An 18,845-nucleotide genomic window follows, 5' to 3' on the forward strand; every position below is an offset into this window, starting at 1 on the left:
ACTAATGGCCTGCAGCAAATCACACTGGGGGATTCTTATTCCCCAACTCAAACATTTCTATTCAGGTTACACCAGGCTAACTAATTCCATGATCTGTTACAGGCTGATTACATATGAGCAACTTGTGTCCTTTTTAACTCACTGGAGATCCTCCCAACCCCTTACTGCATAGTCTCTGGGCTCTGGTGTCCTTCCCTATCATAGTCCCTCCAGTATACACACAGCATGCACAATTCACACACATACATGTTCTCACACAACTTCCTTATGCTACCATCTTATCTCTCACCATAAACATCTCAAGAGTGGAGAGCACCACGCCTTATCTACACAAAGAGTGAATGAATGAGTATGGAAATGCTTGGTTGAAGACAAGCACCGTCTAGTCCAAGCTCCATTTTCTTGTCCTTATCTTAGTTGATATGATTTCATGTGATGCTGCTTCTTGAAGGGCCGGTTTTTTGGCTTCTGTGATCCTTTTTCTCCTGGTTCCATCTATTTCACATTCTTTTTCTGCCTGCCTTTTAAGCCTAAGTGTTCCCCTTGACCCTTTTCTTCCCCTTCACCTCTTCTAAGTGACCCTCTCTTTTGGGGCCTCAATCAGATCCAACAAATGACTTGTCCAAGGCCAGACAACCAATTGGTAGGAAAAGACCTCAGCTCTTATTTCTGGTCAATAAACATGTTCACTTATTATGTTCAGTTCTTTCTAGGCACTAGAGACGCAAAATAAACAGGACACAGACTTTGCCCTCCGGGAGTGGGAACTCTAGTAGGTCTCACACATGGAGTCTGGGGCCTTTCTGAAGTCAGTACAGAAGCTCTGAGCCGTCTCAAATGAAAATACATTTAAGCCATGTCAGACTAAACCAGACTATCCTCTTAGGCAAGGCTTCCTAACCAATCTGTCAGTGTTATGAACTCTTCATGGATGTGTGATAAGATTCTGATCAGTGGTAATGTGAAATTCTCTCTTTTTAGGGGAGAGTACATATTATTTACAGTAGTGTGTGTTAGGTGGAATATTTTGCTAAGAAGTTGGTATGAGCAGGTTAAGAGAGTATGAAATTTTACTGTGGGTTAGGAGACAAGAGGAGTAAGGAAAACAAGTATGGCAATTGTGTGAGTTTACATAGGCAGCATGAGATCCTTAACTACATAGTAATTCTCTCACGGTAATTATTGCTGATGTATTTAACAGTATTTTACCTCTTTAATTCCTTTTAAGTGTGCCCTTAAAACTTTTATCATGGACTTCCATTTAAACATCACAAATAAAACACGTGATATCCCACTGACATGAGAGTAAAGAAATCAAAAAGCCATAAATCCATAAGGCTGAGGGCAACAGGGGCATACATGAGATATCAGCAGATTTCTAGAGCTTGAAAAGGATGGACAAGTGGTAATTTACTTAGCCTAATTGATGAAGCCGGCAGTGAGGGAGGTGACCCAAAGGCAATATAATTTAGAATACAGAATCTTGGTTTAATATTCAGGACTTAGTGATGCCTAGTTCCTCTAAAAGCGGTAGTGTACAATGAAGTCAACACGGGAGGCTTGGTTGACATTTTCCATAAGGAATAGTTAGATCTCTTTCCCTGTTCTTTGAAATCAAGTATAAGCACTCTGTTCTAGCAGAAGACATGAGATTTACTCTTGAAGAGGTTGAACTAGAGAGGCTCTGAACTTTTGGTTCATACCGAATACAAGAAGCTTAAGTAAAGTCTACATGGTAAATGTGAGATTTATTCAGGCTTCTTCTTCCACTTAGCTTCTGGAACAGAGGCAGCCATAACGTTACTCCTCAGGTTACTGGGGATTTATCCCTCAGGAATTTACCCGACACACATGTGGATCTCCCCCAGTGAAGCACCAGCCCCTTACTGGTCAACGAGCCCCACTGATGCATACAAAGCTTCCAATCAGTGTTTTAGTGCCTCAGTCTTAAATATGAATAGACAGCCAGGGATTATCAGAGAATTAAGAAAAGTTTCTAACTTGACTGAATTATAGAGGCTCAAGGAAAGGTGAGAAAAGGGGAAATTTGGAAGAAACAGAAGCAATGCAAAGAGAAGAAAACAATCAATACATCATAATTAACTTTCGTAGATATTAGAAAAAATATTGCACTCATGAAAGACATAAGAAATAATAAAAATCCACATTAAGAGAATAAGAAAATGTTCTTAATTTTTTTAAAATGATAGAAATGAAAGTTGAAGAAATATCCCAGATTTGAGGAAATCTGCTGAATAGAAATTGACAAAAAGATGAAAAATGGGAGGAAAAGATTCAACATTCAAACAACAGATATTCCAGAGAGAAATAAAAGTGAGAAACTATGTGAAAAAATTACTGAAGAAATAATACAAGAAATTCCAAGAACTGAGGAACCCTAGCCTCCAGATCAAAACGGCCCAAGAGATACCCAGCTCCTTAAGCAACAAAAGACCCTCATGGCATATCATGATGAAATTTCACAACATAAATGTTTCCAGTGGGGGAATAAAAACAGACAGTTCGCATACAAAGAGCTAAGAATCAGATCATCCAGTTTGTCAGTAGGAACATGGAAGCAAGAATAAAAATTATGAGAAAAAATTCTCTCCAATTTAGATTTCTATATCCAGCCAAAATATTAAGTATGAGGTGAGAATGAAGACAATTTCAGACACACAAGCCTTTCATGTACCTCCCAAGCATGGCTTTTTAGGAGTTTCCGAAGGAAGCATTCCATCAAAATGAAGGTAGAGAATGAGAAGACACTGGACCCAGGAATCAGAAGATCTCATATTTGAGAAAGGTGAAAGGAATTCTCAGGACGATGGTGAGTGGGGGCTTAGCAAAGGATGTCTTCATGAAAAAAATGAACTGACAAATTATTTGACTGAAAATTATATGATGTTTTAACTGATGGGTATTACTCTGATAGAAACAAAAACTTAAATTTAAAGAAGATGTCACACAGAGGCTTCCAGCCTCCTGAGGTCCAGTGCCCTAAGCTCGGTGAACCCATACAGAACAGACAGACAGACAGAAAGGAGAGAAAGAAAGAAAGAGAAAGGCTTAAGGAACCAGAGTACTGCCTGCAACAAGTGGATGGATTCAAAAAGCCACCTTACTTCTAGAACAGTATCCAACTAGGCCATCAGCTGCAGGTTGAGTGCTGGATGTGACACAGATGTAGACGCACCGGAAATCTTCAACAGGAGAGTCTCAGAGTTTGCGTTAACACATGCTAATATGGGTCAGTAATGTAACAGAATGTCCAAGTCATTTGATACAGTAATTATGAACCCTCCTTTTAGGAATGAAAATAAAAAGGGATAGATATGAGTTTTCTGAAGATTGCTTTGGAAATGGCAAGAACAGCAGTATATTTATACAAATTCTCAACTGGAAAACACATTCATAAGAAGGCTACAGAATGGAAAGTCAAGGTCAGTTCTACTCCAAAGCTGCACTATAACCTACCAGCATCATATTAATCTCTTAAGAAATCAATGGACATGGAAATGAACCTAATTTGGTTTTCTTTTTAAAAACCTCCAAAGAAAAAAAGCACCTTAAAACCTAAGTAATGAATACAAAATTTGTTATTAAAAAAAGATTCCACAAATTATAGATAAATTTTTCAGGAATGTAGTAATGATATTGTGATTATGTTTCTGAAAAGTCAGTATATTTTACAGATACATACACAAATATTTACAAGTAGTATGATATGTGTCTAGGATATGCTTCAAAATAAAATGGGGTGGGCAGACAATAGGTTAAAAATTAAACAATACTGGTCATGAGTTGATGATTTTTGAATATTGGGATCCATTATACTGTTCTGTCTACTTTTGTATATATTTGACATTTTCCAAATAAAAACTTACCAAAAAAAAAAAAAGGTGCCTTCAACAAAATTGAGAATCACTGTAACCATAAGAGGCATTTTTTTACAGCCAAGCAATGATGATTAGCACCTGACTTTTTTCATAACAGAAGTTAGAGGTAAATTTATTACTCTTTAACAGCTTTGGGAGACTGCAACAAAAATGAACAGCAGTTTGGTGTCTAACCCACACCACTTCCATGACTGACTTAGTTCTCTTAGGAATTTTAAATTCTTTAGAGCCTCCATATGGTGTTAGGTGTCACCATTTTAAAATATTTACTGAGGGGCGGGCTGGGTGGCTCAGTTGGTTAAGCGTCTCTCTTTTGATTTCAGCTCAGATCATGATCTCAGGGTCATGATTAGAGCCCTGCGTTGGGCTCTGTGCTAAGCGTGGAGCCTGTTTGAGATTCTCTCCCTCTCCATTTTTTCTCTCTCTCTCAAAAAAAATTAAAATATTTATGGAGCTTGTTTCTTAGTGGTTAAAACATGTGCTAGTGTATATCAATGACATATTTGGTGAAATATGGTAGATGGGTTTAGGAGAAAGAAGTGGCAATTAAAATATGACATACTCTAACAATGTTTCCTAATTTCAGAAATGTTAACATGAAAAAAAATGGCCTCTTGGAATTGATGAAACACAGTATCTTCCTAAAGAGCATCCTTTCTTATCCCAACCCTTTATCCCCATGCTAAATCAATCTTCAGAATCAGGAAACCCACAAAATGATATCTGCCTCCCTCTTGTTTGACAGTTGGACAACCTCCTCCAACTTGTCCCCATAGCACTAATTTGAAAACACCAGCTTCATGTGCCTCTTCTGTCCAATGCCAAGCAAGGTGCCTTATTCCAGAAATTCTCAGAAAATGAACAAACGTTCCCTTTTGTGCTTTTCAGAGTGCATCATGTTCAGTAGGTCCTAGTGACTAACATGCCAGCATAAGCACAGACCTGCACCCTCTAACAGGATTTCTTATCACAAGGAACAGAAACTAGCTCTGCCTATTTTAGCGAAAAGGAATTTGTTCTGAAGGTAACCCATAGACTCTCCAGGAGGGCCAGAGAACTAGGTTTAGAGGTTATGTAGCCAAAAATAACCCTGAAAATGATGGCATGGAGCCGGTCCAGTAGAGACAGCTCTTCTGCTGCCACCAGGTCCAGACTCGGGAGCAGGCCCCGCTGATCCCCCAGCAGGGGGCAAGGGCTGTTGCTGTCTGGAACACCTGTCTGACCTGGGGCAGAGCCTGGGTCATGGGCCCCAGATGGAAGCATGATGTAGCTAGCATTTTAGCTCCTGTAGTGGGGAGTGGGCACTGCCTCAAAATGTGGGACAGCCCCCAACATGGGAAATGGGTTCAGATGGCAGCGTTCAAAAAGAACAAGTGTCCACTCGACTCTATAAAGAAATACTTTTGAAAGCCAGAATACAACGCAGAGTAATGGAGTACACAGCAAGTACACTGAGGGAACACGTTTGCCATCCATCTTTGTCTAAGTTGATGAGGGGTACTGTGCAATTTTATATTAAAGACTGGACACATGCCTATTTTATGGCTATTCAAAATACATACCATTTTTTTTTAAAGATTTTATTTATTTGACAGAGAGGCAGCGAGAAAGGGAACACAAGCACGGGGAGTGGGAGAGGTTAGAAGCAGGCCTCCTGCCAAGCAGGGAGCCTGATGTGGGGCTCGATTCCAGAACGCTGGGATCATGACCTGAGCCAAAGGCAGACACTTAATGACTGAGCCACCCAGGCGCCCCAATACATACCATTTTGAACTAAGAATTTCAATTATGATCTTAGATAATGAATGAATACCTGGAAATAGCCTTTTAAATTTAACCCGGTGGTGGTCACAGAATAGATGCACTTACTTTAAGTGATGATTGATTAATTATCTAGGGAATAATCATTAAGTAGAAAAGAATAAGGATAGATATTCACTATAAATCAACAAAAGGATATATAATAGTTACATGTCACATAAATATTACTGGATCAGGCTGAGTTAGACATTGGCAGACTCATGTATAAGTGCCTGGGAGCTCAGTTTAAACTGCATAATAAGATTTAGGAGGTGCTATTAAGGTCACGTGAGCCAGCGTCCAACCCAAAAAGGCAGTCCCCCTTATTACATCCCTAACAGGGGTCCACAATGCACTGTTTGGTGTATAGTGTGTTATGTTGTTTGTTTCTGATACGGACTCTGTTCGTCTATGAATCTCACGAAGGATAGCATTAATTTCTTTTTCTTGTTGGTTAAAACTCAAGTGACCTAAAACTTTCTTAAAACCCAAACTGTTGTTAAACTAGGAATTCCATTCCATGTCCTTGGGCAACTGATTTTAGAACTTAATGAAGCCAACATCTATTCTTTTTAAACATAGTCTTAGTTTCAGCCCTTGCTCTGGGCTCAGGGGTATCAAGTTTAATAGTGATTGTCATTCAAATTCACTAGTGCTTTGAACTTGGCATCATCAGCAAACCTAATATACATATAATAGTCTAAGCATACCTGAGTTATTGATAAAATTGTAGAAATGTCAGGGTCAAGGCAAAAAAATCTGATGGTCTGGCTCTATTTTAAATACTCTAGGTTATCTACAATTTAAAGGAGTAGTAGGAGAAATTTCTGATACATACAGAACTCTTCAGTGAAGCAAAAACTCTCACCCAATCCTTTTGTAAGTCTTGATTTTCATATGCTGCAGTAACGGTTTACTATTGGGCTACGTACACATGGTACGTGAGTCAATATGAAAGTTAAAATTCTACATTAGGCATTTTAATGTAGTTTTTAAAAATTAATGATGTGCATAACGCACCTTTTAATTAAAACAACTTTGATAAATGCTTACCATTGTAAGAGAATGTATGATTTAACTTCTTGAATAAAAACAATTGTTTTAAGTTTTTTGCTAACTTAAATGGATTCTAAGACCAAAGAAAATCTAATTAAAATTAAAGTGTTCTACTGGAATGTAGAATCTTCAGAAAATCTGGCTTCTTAATTCTAAAGGGTGGAACATTCTTCTTCTTCTTCTAAAGGAAAACGGAAGAAATGTACTTGTAGAGTAAATTCATTGCAGAGATTGATTTATATTGATAATGCCAACTCGTGATATAAAAAAAAAGGGGGGGGACACAGAGTTTATGATGTCATTGATATTTGCTAAGCCAAAAAGCAACTGTGGGATAAATAAATTATTAGTTTCACCATGAATGAAACCTTCAAAACATATGGCAGTTTTTTGCCATCTACTTGTACGAGGGAAATGGGAGGGAGAGTTACAGCAGCTGAAATAAGCTCTTATACTAAGCATTCTAATTAACCAAGTCCTAATACCAATAATTAAAATGGAAACTACATTTAAAAACTATGTAAAGACCTTTGAATTCTGCAGTTATTAGCTTGTTTGAGACTGATTTTTTTAAAGGGTTTTAATGAGCTCTTCTTAAGCATTTACCACAATCATCTCTCTTTGTATCAAAAAAGCAAAAAATGAAACAGAGCAAATTGTGAATTATTTCAATGGTGTCTAAAACAGCAGAGGGTATATAGACAATATACAAATTGTCTAATTACCCTGAAAATGAAGTTATTTATCCCTTAAAAGAGTAGTAACAGCTAACATTTATTTTATAGACATAGAGGAGTGGAGTTGGCATAATTTTTTTTTTTAATGCGCCCATCTTTCAATTTACAGCACAGAAACTGATGTGAAATAAGACTTGCTTGTGGTCAGCATAAGAGCGCTGGAGTGTTCAAAGCTCCTGGGATGCAAGAACACACTCTCTTCAGGTTCTTTAAAGTCAGAGTATTTACTGAGGACTTAGAATGTGAACCGAGCATACAGTTTCAGTTAAAGCTCTCTCGGGGTGATAGTGCACAGAAGCTGTCATTAGAGACCACTGCAGTAAGCCTTTCTTTAATAAGCCATTTCCATGGGAAATCTGGCTGAAAATAAAACCTATGCTCTAATTGCCTGGAAATTTTAGTAAGTTCAGTATGTCCTAGATCACTTTTTTTCTCATCTATCAGAATTATAAGGCAACACATGTTTGGCAGACACTACAAAGAGGAATGGTACAAACACCTGAAATAGAACTTTTTTTTTTTGCCCTATTTTAAAGGATAATCCTTTGATAAGAAAGGCCCTAATTAACTACTTCATTATGCATTTTAGCATAGAGTAATTTTTATGATTTTTGAGACTTATTATAAAATATGAAGTGGAAATTTAACCATCTGGATACTCAAACATATGATCCTCTTCTGAAGATGGCCCCTCAGATAACTACGGTTGTTGCCAGAAGTGCTGTCTAGAATGGCACTCTGTGTCCTTCGCTGGAGACTGACAAACTGGAATCTTTGAGTTCTCTACATGGCCTGGAATGATTTGATCTTCAACTTCTCTGCAAACTTCCTGTGCTGATTAATAGTGAAGGCACGCCGCTGGGCTTTCAAAGACACGAATGTAAGCAGTGTGCTATTTTTTGGAATTAATTGCATTTGGAATATTCTGAGTAGGTACTCTCTGGTACTACGAGCATATGGTCATTTTCACATAGTGCTATTTCTGTAAAATCTACATTCTTTCCACCATCAGAATCTGCTTCCTTAAAGATAGCTGGACGACATCAGAAAATGATTGCAAGTTAGTATCTTTTCCTACTTGAGGCAGTAGATTTGCTAAAACTAAAACATCTGCCAGTCCTGTCAGAAGTTGTGCCAGAAGCAACTGAATATTGATCAACATCTCCAATATTACACTTAAATACAAAATACTTTCATACAAAATACTATATAAGTGTTACACTCCAGTGTTACTTCATGACTGTTTACCTGAGGAAACCAGGATGGTAGCAGAATAGTGAAGCAGGACATTGGGTATTAGTCAAAGGGCAGACCAACTTCTTTTTTAAATGCAGTGAGATGCATTCACCCAAGTACCATTTAGTGGGCCCTGCACTTGCCCCATCTCAGTTCCCTCCCATCAGCAACTCTTTAAAGTCTTTCTTTTTGAATCTCCTTCTCACTTCCCTCCTCAGCAGGCCACTCTGTCCTCTGACTGAGGACATCAAGTAAAACCCTTCAACTTCTGGCTCCCCTCCACTAGGTATAAATCGAGAGGTGGTTGTCCTCCCAGAATAAGGATAATATCTCACTCTGTTATTCAAGGCCAGACCCGTCAAAAGTGCTGGTCATCTCTGTGACTGGAGCTGCCCAGCAGAATTCAGTGTTGCTCCCAGGCTCCTACACACACTTGGCATAGCAAGTTTCATGTCTCATGGCGTAGATTCCCCCTCACACACACTGTCCCTACTCATCTTCACAGCTTTGGCACCTCTCACTAAGCCTAGCAAGCAGAGGTACTCAACAAATATGTGTTGAACTGAAACTACTAACTTTTAAGCATGAGTTATTTTCAATAGCTTGAACCAGAAATGAGCTTGTCCCAGATTGTCTGCAGAACAGCATATGATTCCTGCTCCACTTTATTTTCAACCCATAAGTGACCCAAAAACGAGGAGTGAGAAATTTCCAGTGACTAGAGTTGCTAGATGAAATACAAGCTGCTCCATCAAAACTGATTTTCAAATAAACAATTTTTTTTAAGAATAATAAGTATGTCGCAAGTAGTGCATGGGGCATAAACTAAAAACAATTATTCATTGTTTATCTGAAATTCACATTTAACTGGGCAGCCTCTATTTTTACTTGCTAAGTCTGACAATTCTACCAGTGACTCCTTAAGAATTCTAAAGATGCTTCTTTAGGGCACTTGGAGGTTTGTGTCCCAGCTCTGCAAATTTCTCAGTTGGGCAGATTTTATGTCTTTTAATGCAGCTGGGTTTTTTCCGAACATCTCAGTAACATGCTTTAGGAAATGTTGTTTACTATATATAATTTCCATTTATTTTACTAATTTATAGAATTCCTTTCTAATATCTATTAATAATTTTAGCAGAAAGAACACTGTAGCATTGCTCAAAATCTCTTACAAAGCTGATATTCGTTATTACTATGCCTGCGTCAAGTCCTATCTACATGTGTTAATAATAATTTTAAATTTTTTCATATTTTCAGTTAAACCCGCAAAACACAATATTGAAAATAAGTAAGTCTTTCATTTGCGGGTTTCTTGCCTTCACTAATCCAGCACAGGGAGACACACTGTCCTCACTCACAGGCCAGGAGAAGCAGCGTGGCAGGCAGAGCTGGAGCCTGTGATGTAACTGCTGAGGGTCTTTGTGGGAGAAGCCTTCCCTACATGTGAAACGTCTGGAAACCCAAGCGCGTTAGCTTCAGTGTGAATGGGTGGAAAGCGGAAAGAGTCCCCTCTTTCAGTTTCCTGTAAATCTTGGAGGCTTGCAACCTCGGTCAACCGAAGGATTCCTCACAGGTCTTTACAAGACATACCTGTCTCAGTAAGGAAAGGAGCGCAGGTTTCCTCTGCAAAGGAGTACCACCAGGGAAACTGCTGTGTGCGCGGGTCTACCGATGGTGATGGTGCAGTGGGAGTGCAAGGGACAGCCTGTTCCAGTCCTGAAAGTTTGCCACACTAATGTGTTCTTTCAGCGTTCTTGACAGTGATTGCTCATTCCTTATTCCCATGAAAGCATTAGGGAGAGATAAACACTTCCCTAAGGAGAGGGATACGGGTGTACCTTCCTCAGAATTTCAACTGGACTGATCTCAGCTTCAACTTCTAGGGAGAGAATGACTAGGTCCGTCCTAACTGCCGGTGTCACAGGAGGATAATGAATTAAGACGTTTATCCCGACACAAGCACAGTACCTGCTTTCCACCATATTGGCAGCTCCGGTTAAGGACGGTTGTCAAGCTACCGGCACAACACGCACACACTGCAGAGATGCAGAACAATGCCTGGATGCCCGCCCAAAACCGGCCTCTCCAAATGACACACTCAATTTATGAGACCATGCCAAAGCTCACCGGGGGTTAGTAGCGGCATTTTCCTAGTTGGCGCGAGAAAGGAAGGAAATTTGGAAAGCTTAAGGCAAGGGGCTTCTACCTGGCTGTGCAGAGCAGCGGGGCTGACAAACACACACTCGTTAAACTTGATCTGAAGCAAGCGAGCCTGCGAGGTCGTTCCTGAAATATTCACAAGGCGTGTTACCGGACTCGCCACTGAGAGGTGGAGCAGGAGCACGCCGAGTACGAGCAGCCCGCACCCACACTTGGGGAAAAAGGCACTCGCAACAGCACCCCCCACCACCGCCACACTCCACTGTTCGCATTTAGCAGCTCCGCCGCCCGTCGCTCCCCACACGCCTGTTCGATTCTACCTGCCCGGGAAAGAGGTGCTCTCGCAAGTGCGGAGTTTCCCAGCAGTTGCAGGAGCCCCTCGGGGACCGCAGCGCGGAAGACCCCCTGCCCCGCAGCTCCGCACCGCCCCTGGGGCCCAAGGCCGCGGCGCTGGGGTGGAGGGCAGGACCCGGGTCGGTCACTCGCCGGGGCCAGGCCGCCCTTAGTGTCCCCGCCTCCCATGTTGGCCTCTGCCAGGGATGCCTCCTCCAGAGCCCCGGTTCGGTCGCTAGGTGACCCGTGTCCCGGCCGAGACGCAAACTGCCTCCCGCGCGGCCCCGCAGCCCCGCGGGCGTTAGTTCTGGGGGGGCGGAGGGGGAAAGGATGACGGTCCTGGTTGCCCCTGAAGCCCTGCACCGAGGCTGGGCTTACTCTCATTCCAGCCCCTCTCTGGCCACAGCCCCGACCTCTCCGCTGCGCCCCAGACGCAACGCAGCTCGCACGGTGCCGCGTCCTCATCACCACCTCCCAGCTCTCCAAGGGCATTCGCCTCTCGCCCCTCTGCACCTCCGGGGTCGGCCCCAGGCGCGGCGACTCACCCGGACCCCGGCGGCGGCGGGAAGCTCAGCAGGTCCCGGCGCGCAGCGGCCGGGTCTCCATCCCCGCCCTCCGCAGGCGCTCGTGCTGCGCGCTCGCCGGCGGCGCTGGACGCGGTCCGTCCGTCCCCCGCGCCGCGGCTGCACTGGGTGGCCGCGGCTGCCGCACTGGCTGCGGGCGGGGCGGGGGCGGGGGCGGGCCAGGAATCTGGGTCGCGGGGAGCGGAACGAGCCGGGAGGCAGCCGGGCGGCTGGCGGCGGGGAGGCGACCGAGAGCAGCCCGCGGAGGGCGTGCGGAGGCTTCCCTGGGAGCGCGATGCGGGCGGCGACTGAGCATGCCCAGTCCCCAGTCGGGGGCGCGGGCGCGGGGCCGGGGGAGGGATAGCTGCTGGGGGCCAGAGCGGGGGCGCGGCCGCGGTGGCCCGCTTGGGTTGCGCCGGGCAGACTTGCGGGAGGCGCGGGGACCCGGACACCTGTCTGTCCTGCAGCAAGCCCTGCAATGAGGGGCAAGGTGTGCGCCTCGCTTGCTCCGCAGAGAATTGTCCAGAAGGCAAAGTTTGCTTTAGCTCAGCTCCGGCCCTTGCGGCCTCACCGAGCGATTCCCGAAATCCAGGCACGCGCGCCCCACCTGCTTTCCTGTGCCTGGGGACCAGCCTCCCGGGTGCGCCGGCAGCGCCCGCCTTTCCCGACTCCTGGACCAGCCGGGTCAAGTTCTCCAAGAGCCAGCCCTTTAATTAGGTGTAATTGAGAGATGCTGTCAGGCCTCCCAGGTCACATATCTGCGTTTCAACCAGGGCTTCGGAAACAGTATCTTCACCCCGGGGTTAATTGTAATGGATGGATGATACACACCGTGGTCTGGGGCTCTTCAGGGAGCACTGCTTCACAGTGCAACAGGAGTGGCCCAGAGTGACGCACTGAACGCTCTCTGTGCTGGGCTGCATGTGGAATGACGCCTCTTATCTTAGAGGTAGCGTGGGGTCAGGGAAAGAGGGTGAGCCTCCAGGTCGGCCTCGATCTCAGCTTATCTACCACCCCGGTTCCCTAGCCATTCTGTGCCTCTGTAGCCTGGAGAATGGCGATCCTGACTCCCTGGATTGTTCTGAGGATTAAGTGAGGCAAGTAGGCAGAGTGCTTGCTGTATAGCAGATGTTCACTAAGTAGGTCTCTGAAGGTTCCACGGCCACTGATCCGTTTTCATGACAGGTTGGGTTTGTGCTAATCTTGAAATGGTGAACATTTGTGGTGTTGCCTCATCACATTAAATAACCTTTAACTTGGATCTTTCTAACTTTTTGTTAAAAAACATTAGCCACTGTTACCTTTTCTCTCACCTCTCCAGTTTCTTCCTACTTCCTTGAATAAACCTCTGGGGAAAAGCTAGACCACGGCCACAGGTAGGAGCCATTCACTATGGGCAGGATTATCCACATAAGAATTTCACTCCATAGTCTTCTACAAGTAGTTTAATTGATGCGCATTCCCTGTGGTCCTTGTTTCACAACTATTGCACAAAGTAAGGTCTGGAAGAAAGTTTACTCTGCACTAATACTGCCCACTCTTAAGAAGTATCAATGTTCAAAAAGAAAACTTTTCAAAGGCGCCTGGGTGGCTCAGTTGGTTAAGCATCTGACTTTTTTTTTTAATTAACACATAATGTATTATTTGTTTCAGGGGTACAGGTCTGTGATTCATCAGTCTTATACAATACACAGTGCTCACCACAACATATACCCCCCCCAGTGTCCATCACCCAGCCACCCCATCCCTCCCACCCCCTCTACTCCAGCAACCCTGAGATTAAGAGTCTCTTACGGTTTTCTCACTTTCTGGTTTCATCTTGTTTCATTTTTTTCTGTCTTCCCCTATGATCCTCTGCCTTGTTTCTCAAATTCCACATAGCACCGAGTTCATAAAGCATCTGACTCTCGATTTCAGCTCAGGTCATGATCTCAGGATGGTGGGATCGAGCCCCGCATTCAGCTCTGTGCTGGGTATGGAGTCTGCTTAAGATTCTCTCTCCCTCTCCCTCTGCACCCCTGCCCCTGCTCATTCTCTCTCTCTCTCAAAAAAAAGTAAACTTTTCATTATCTCCCGAACATGTCATTTTCTTTATGATACTTTGCCTTTATTTATGGTATCCCACCCTTTCTGGAATAGTCTTCCCTTTCCATTCCACTTCACAAAGTCGTACCCACTCTTCAAGCTCAACTGCCACCTTCTTTCTGAAGACTTACCCAATCCCCACAGCAGAGTTCATGCCTGCTGCCATTCTGCTGTCTTCATGTGTCACCATCTACTGGCATTGTCGAAGCCGTCTGAAACAACCTCCCCAGCGACTGTTATGTACAGGCACTGTTCCAGGCACCAGAAAGATAGCAACACACAAGACAGACAGGGTCCCTGCCCTCATGTAACTTATCGTCTAGTTGGAAGAAGATAGGCAATAAACACCTAAATGATAATCGCCAAGGACACAGGTCATGTATATTTTTGTCTTTGTGTTATTCTTCAGATTAGTGTACATAGTCTAGATTCATCCTTCCAAGAACATCAGTATAATATTAATATTGGCACTAGGCCGACCAGACTACATGGACATGGATCCCTGGCTGGTTGTTGCTGAAGCAATGATTTTTACTCCTTTTATTTGACTCCCTCACCTAAAATAGTCCTAATCCCAGACCATTCTAGGTAGGTACCTACAATCCCATGTGAGGAATGGAAGGGGATGGGGTAAAGCTAGAGAGTTTAGCCCCCACACCAAATTATATCCTTTCTCTAAATTCAAGGAAGGGCATTTCCAATGGCTGGATTCAACCTGGATTCCCAGCTCTCCTGAGTCCCAGACCTTTCAGGATCACGCACCACTTCCAATCCCTCCCCTCTCATGATCTTTGGCCTCTATTTATGTCAGTAGTCATCTCTGTTGTACGTCATTGGACTGTTTGGATCTATCCGCTCTCAGAATGACTCCAGCTTTTTTCTCTGATTCTCTTGTCTGAGTGTGAGACAGACTTGGCACCTCTTAGAACGAACTGTTCCAAAGCACATGTGTATATATGTGTTCCACAGCAATTAGTGACAGCCTTGCCACTGGTTAATGTTTAATCCAGGGCAGGATCTCATTCACCCTTACATAGACAGCACTTTGCAGATGACTATTATCCAATAGATCTTCGATAAAAGATTGTGAAATGAATGAATGAATGTATACAGGTTCTCAACTCTTCTCACTCCCTCAGACTACAGTTCTTTTTTAATTACGCTTTCTGCTACCCCTACGATTTGGCTCAATTTCACCCTTTTCTATTCTACTAATTTCCCTCCTGTCACAAATCCACAGATCTCTGCACTTCAGCATCCACAGAGCATTCTGAAGAAAACCTTAATTCATTAAATAATTTGTGTGATATAATGAAAACCACAGCCTATTATCTGTAATTCGGTATCATTCTTGCTTCCTCTGGTCCACAGCGACTACCTGTAAAACTTTTCTCTTTTCCATCTCCCCTACCCGCCATGTTTTGAACAATGTGCTTCTGGCTCTCCCACTGCCCCAGAGAAGAGAGACCGTCAAGGGTCATCACCCTAGGCATTAGCTCATTACGGTGAATATGCCACCCACCCCCCTCCTCTTCCTCTTCAATCTTAGCAGAGTAAATATCTTTGTTCTTGGGTGCTAGTCTATATCAGTAGACTATTTTCTTCACTTTCTCCCGGCTGTTACCAACCTTTCTCTCTTTCTCTTCTCTCTCTCAACCACCTTCCATCTTCTGATAAACATACCCAGAGTTTGTTGGGAAGCCTGATTTGACACCCAAGCCCTTTTAAGATGTCTAAAAATGACTGTCTGGTGTGACGCTCACAGGGGTTCTTTCAAGAAGCCTTGTTGGCTCTTTCCCATCTCCAGGCACTTCTTTTGTGCTTCATCATGGTTACCGTTACGACTGCCAAGCTTGTAAGTACACCAAGATGTGTGACCTCATGCTCTGCTAACTGAAAAAGCTTTTCTAAATATCTCCATCATCAGACATCTGTTTTCTTTTAGTAGAGTACCAACCAAGCACTGCTCAAGGAAAACTACTCTGATATGCAGCTTTGTCACAGGCAAATAAAGCATTTCTCACCAGTTAATCAACTCTGGAGCACTATGACTAATAGTGTAGTGGAATGACATACAGAGAGACGTACAGCATTTCAGGTAATAACCTTGTTTGGATTAATCCAGGAAGTCCTCACGGGCTTCCCAATCATGGGGATCCTTGCCCAGGTAGTTTGGCACCAATTAATTGTTGCAATGAAGGAAGTAAAGTGTTTGGTGACACTTGCCACAGCAATGTTACATAATGATAAAGCACAAGCTTAGAAATTCAGGGATCTGGGCTTCGATGTTTTCAGCCGTCTGTCTAAAGTAAGGATGGCAGTAAGAGTGTCTACCTCGTTGTGTTTCTGGTGGGATTAAATGCATGATTTGTACAGTGCTTAGCATCATGGCTAGCCCATAGTGCTCGATACATGTTAGTCATGACTCGAGCTCCATTATTTTTGGATAAAACTTGTATTTAACAAATTACCATGGGATCAATGGAGGTGGCAGCTGAAGGAACTGAGATCATCTGATGTAGCATTTAGATGTAATGAGCAGAGGGTCCACAGAGGAGGAACTTGTGCCACTAAAGTCTGCCCCAGTTACAGCAGTGGAGCTGGGGTGGATGGGTGCTGTGCTCTGTCATCTGTGGGAGTCCACAGCAGCTCATTACAGGTGACACAGAGTCTGGGTCTTTCCCAGGCAGGTGGGTGTGCTGCTATGCTGCCTTGCTCAGGAGATTTCTCATGGAACATCATCCTTAGGTGTTTATTTGAATAAAAACCTCCCCACCCAGAGGTTTCTATCTTTAGCAAGGTTCAATTGCACAATGGGCAAGTAGGAGTTTCCCGCCTGGATCATTTTGTGGGTGGGGTGGAAGTCGTGGCCCATTTACTTATTTTTAATCTAGCTCTGGTCTTAATGTTGTGACTTGAACAATTGGTAGTAGGGGATGTATGTGTTGTATTTATTGGCTTCATCATGAGACCGGAAAGGCAACCTGTAGGCTTGACGTGTTAGGCCTTGTCTCATTTTGCTGAATTGTTGTATAAAGTTTAGAAATTAATATAAGGCCATTCTGTTTTCCAATAGAATGGATTTTATAAGCCTGTGGAGTTCTGGGTACAAAACTGACATGGCAGTTGGACCCAATATGTCTCCTAATATCTACATTGGTAAAATTGTGCCTGGGATTGTATGAGAGTTAGTCATCATGCTAGAGAATGCTTGAAACCAAATACACTAGAGCTCTGAGACTGCTGCCATGGCAGGAGTTCTCAGGATATGGTACAGAGAGGGCTTTCCAAGGCCTAAACCCTGGCCCAAAATGCAGTCCACTTAATAATCATTTATTGAACACGCAGTGTATATAACGTGTTAACACTAGATACTGGGGAGACAAAGATGGATAAAACACTGTCTGTGATCTTGAGGAACTCATATCCACATAGAGCATAAACACCTGTGCGCGCACGCGCGCGCACACACACACACACACACACACACACACACACAAAGTGTGGGCCTTTTCTCTGGGTTTTTGCTAATACAGGATTAAATCTCTATCAAACCTCTTTCTCCTCCCCTTTCAGTCACCCTGTCAGACTCCTCTGGGCCTGGTTTTTGTTTGAGATGTCGTTGCCCTGTGACAACACAGGCCAAAACCATCTGTGAGTCCTTGTGCTCAGGCCCCCACTCTTGTCAGCCAAGTCCAACGGAGTTTAGTTAATCTCTGAAAGATGGCGGATCATGCAGGAATCCAAGAGCAAGAAACTCATGTCAGACAGCAAGATAAAAGTTGGACTGTGTTGTGACTGACTCTGTGGATGATGCTTCTACTTGGAAATTTTATTGGGCCCAACCCGCAGTGACCTTTACTGATGGTCAGCCTGGAGCTGGGGCATTGACGTTTAATAGGTAGCAGTTTCTATACTAGAATATATTTAAGGAGCAAATTAACATTTTTGAAGGGGTTGTTTTGTTTTGTTTTTTGAGGACCGTCACGTTTAGAGGATGGGAGAGAATTTAGGCTTCTATGGGTCTATGAAAACCAGGCTACTTAGGTTGCATGGAAACCGTTTGATGAAACTCTGGAAAGACAAGTCATCTGTTGGGATGCCACGATAAATTTCCAGGACAATTCGAGTCACCTATAAAAACACGTATTTTCCAGGGACAACAAATTAAAAAAATGCATCTTTTGGAAATGACATGACCTACATAAAAGTAAAGGGGAATATCATTTGTTTTGTGGATGGTGCTGGGCTAGACAAAGATGACATCATTTCCCTTGCTGGTCAAAACCCAGCCAACTTCTAGGATCTCAGTAGTGGTGTAAGGTAGGCCCAGGTGTATTACATTTTTAAATTGCTCATTGCTGATCCCAGGGTTGGAGCCATGCTCCACATGGTTTTAGGTGGAATAGTGAAATTGACTATATTGCTTATGGCATCTTGAAACCGCTGAGAGCTAGAACTCATGGCTCTTGTGGTCAGACTTGAAGGAATCAACATGTAGGGGTCTCAGCACACATGCAGCTGTGTCCACCTCCTGGATGCTTCTGGCCTTGACTAGGAGGACACAGTCAAGCAGGTTGTGGCCAGCATGGCAGAGAAGTGGCTCCTTGTTTCTCATTCTTTGGGGATACGAGTCTCCATTCCTAAAAAAAAGGAAAGTTCTCATCACTAGAAAGAAAATAATTTTCCATTGAGGGGGGAAAAAAGGACTGAGTGAGGGTCACGAGCCATATGGAAAATCTTAAATTTGTACTTTTCCCAACAATTAATTTCACATCTAGTTTTCATTAAAATAATTTTTCATGTTATGTTCTTTACATGGTAAAACTTCCAGTGGAGAGCATTTTGCTGACTTTTTCATACTCTTTGTGAATACAGTGAAAATTTTTGTATTAGGACCTAGTTTATTTAAAAGAATTCTAGGGGCACCTGGGTGGCTCAGTTGGTTAAGGGACAGACTCTTCATTTCGGCTTGG

At 43.3% G+C, this 18,845-nt stretch overlaps 1 pseudogene; it reads left to right on the plus strand.

Moving 5' to 3' along the window:
- The first annotated feature begins 2,757 nt into the window (after window positions 1-2,757).
- On the plus strand, window positions 2,758-3,545 carry LOC121102835 (annotated as a pseudogene).
- Window positions 3,546-18,845: the final 15,300 nt, after the last annotated feature.

Source organism: Ursus maritimus, unplaced genomic scaffold (genome assembly GCF_017311325.1).
Source record: "Ursus maritimus isolate PB19 unplaced genomic scaffold, ASM1731132v1 scaffold_16, whole genome shotgun sequence".
Taxonomy (NCBI): Eukaryota; Metazoa; Chordata; class Mammalia; order Carnivora; family Ursidae; genus Ursus; species Ursus maritimus.